We start from the raw sequence: 3121 nt of genomic DNA, 5'->3' as shown, positions 1-3121 counted from the left end.
AGTCTCCCTGGGGCGGCTTCTTTTTGGGCGAAGATACGCATTGAGTCTTCGTTCCTCATTAAGCTGACTGGTAAGTTCTAACACTTTCTTCCTTTCTGCGACGAACTAAGTTTCGAAAGTATCCCTTTCTTCTCTCAACTGGATCCAGGATCTCTTTAGTTCCTCAACATTGATAGGCATATCTGGATAAGGAGTGATCTGAGGAGCACCTCCTTCAGCTTCAGGTTCGACAATCTGAGGTCCGATTGCAAGATATGGCATGACAAATTCACGAGCTCTGGCGCGTACCCATCTGAGATAAGGTTCCATAGGAATAAAATTTTTCTGTCCTAACGTACCTCTCTTCACCATGCCCCAAGCTCCTACAAATCTTTGACGGAGGCCTTGGGAATCGTTGTCATAGTCGAACACAATGCCTTCGATGATCATTTCATGTGGACCATCTCTTCGAGCACAACCAAACTGTCGTAGAGCTAAAGCAGGATTATAAGTAATACCTCCTCTTATTCCTAGGAGTGGTACATTAGGGAACTCGCCACAACGGTCAATGATGGTAACATTTTCCTTGAACTGAGGACACCAACAGATGTCTGGGTGGGAGAGCGACATTATCCTTTGAGACCATTTCAAATTCTGCTCGTTCTTCAAGACTGATTGAGGAAGGTGCGAAATAAACCACCTAGACAACAAAGGTATGCAGCACATGAGAGTCCCTTGCTTCTTCATGGTACGAGTGTGGAGGGAATGCAAAATGTCTCACAGCAAGGTAGGTACAGGGTTATGAGTGAGAAATATCTTAATAGCATTCATGTCTATGAATTGGTCTGGATTAGGGAATAACACCAAGCCATAGATTAGCAATGCCAGGATGTCTTCGAAAGCACGGACATTCATAACTTTTAAGAATTCTCGGGCCTTATTTGTCAGGAATTTGGCAGGTAAACCCTTAACTCCACTCCTTGTTACCCAATTAGCTTCAATGTCGGACTTCGTCATGTGTAAAGCTGCGGCAACTTCTTCAGCCTTTGGAACCTTTTCTAAACCACTGAAAGGTATTTGATCAAGGATAGGTATCCCAAGCAATCTGGAGAATTCTTCCAGTGTAGGTACCAACTGATAATCTGGGAATGTGAAGCAATGATGTTTAGGGTCGAAGAACTGGAATAAAACTCTCATCATATCTTCTTTGAAACCAGTGGTAACCAAATTGAGGAGAGAACCGTGTTTCTTGATGAACTGGGCATGATCGAAAAGTTCTGACACTAAGTTCTTGAGTTGAGGAGAGATTGCTACAAGATTAATCCGGATGGTCTTCCTGGGAGCCATAGCTTTACAAAACAGAGCAAAGTTAAATCCCTAAGTCCTTGAAATGGTTAGTACAATGTTATGATGTCATGATGTTATGATGTTATGAGGTTAAATAAATAACAAGCGCAAGCAAATCACACAACCATCATTCCTAGGTTTTAAGGCTTGCATGAGTTCCATAGGTAAGTACCCTCCCCACTGAAGTTTAGTTGGTTCAACCTGTCCTAGAATAGTAACCGGGTTCTAAAAGGATCTCCAATCATTGACCTTCCCTCAAGTCCACTTCAGTGCAACACCAAGTGGTTGACCGAAGCTTCCCTAAAGTCCAATCTCAAGGAGTGTAGTATCGAGTCTCAACCAACCCCAGTCGGAACCGAAGTCAGTTATCTCACTACTTTCTAATGGCCAGGATGAGTCAATTAGGGTTCTAAAAGTCTGGTTAATGCTTTAATGACACCACGCAGATGCCAAATTTTTCCTCAAGTAAACATGAGGAACATCAGGACATCTAAAGTGTCACATTAACCGTAGCCATCATTTTAACCATTCCAGTATACGCCGGATAGTCGCGATGATCTATTGCTACTTACCTAAGGTACACTAGATCCGGGTGTAGGATCTTTCACTCAAGAATACCCAAGCAATCCCTTAAAAGTAAATCAGACAATTTTAAATAAGTGATCTTGTTTTTTAAGGTAACCTCTCTTTTAAAAGTGTCCCCAGCAGAGTCGCCAGTTCTGTCATACGGTGAACTGACTTGGGGTATTTTGCTTTTTATCGCAATGTCGCGGATAGCAAGAGTCGCCACCGACTTTTCTTTTATCCAATAAGGAAAGGTGGAAAAGAACAGGAAAGACCTCAATAGATTTTGGGTTCGGGAGGTACATTATACAAAGGGAAGGTGTTAGCACCCTTTGTATCCATGGTTATCCATGGGCTCTTAATTGCTGGATCACTTATATTTTTGTCTAAAAAGTGTTGGTGAATTGTTTAAAATGTTTTGAAAAGAGAGTTTAACTTTGTAATGATTCTCGTATGAATGTATACAAAGTATTTATCTCGTTTGATTTTAAAAATGGTTTAGAAAAATATAACCCGGTAATGATTCTAGTATGAATGTATACCAAGTGGTGATTTTCTAGGATTCGTAAAGTGTAAAGTGTGAGGGGTGGAAAATGTTTTAGGTTATGATCCAGTAATTGAGAGTTATACCTTCCTGATGTCGTTATGGGCATTTCCTATCCTTATGAGGGTAAAACTGTCCTTACTATTGAGAAGTAAGTAATTTTATCCTTTGGATGTAAAAGGGTCATCGTAGGGCCATCGATAGGTCATTGAAGGCAACAGTTGTAGGGATACCTTAGCATTCGGAGGGACGATCATCATTTAACCGTAGGCTACACCGAAGGGTCATCGAGGGACAAAATCGTATTTTCGAAGGCAACATCCGAGGGACCATGATTTATTTTATGATGATTTAACCGAAGGGCCGTTGCTAAGTGTATCCCTACATTCGCGGGACATGACCGTTGTACTGTAATACCGTAGGGCAAAAGAGAGGTCCAAGGTCACATGTTCAAAGGCCATGTTTTACAATTAAGTATTTAAGATGAATTTCCACATTAAAATTAATTAGGCAATTAGGATGAATCTCCCCATTAAAATTAATTAGTTCGGAATCCATCTCCATAAGGGTATCCCTCAAATAAAGTGGAATACCTAGCAAGCCACCTTCTTCGGGAGTATGTGAGCCCTTACAAAATTCCACAAACAGGTCAGAATACCAAATGGGGTGCAATCAAGAGTTGCACCA

Source organism: Lathyrus oleraceus, chromosome 3 (assembly GCF_024323335.1).
Source record: "Lathyrus oleraceus cultivar Zhongwan6 chromosome 3, CAAS_Psat_ZW6_1.0, whole genome shotgun sequence".
In the NCBI taxonomy this organism is placed as follows: domain Eukaryota; kingdom Viridiplantae; phylum Streptophyta; class Magnoliopsida; order Fabales; family Fabaceae; genus Lathyrus; species Lathyrus oleraceus.
Note: the sequence above shows the minus strand (reverse complement) of the source record.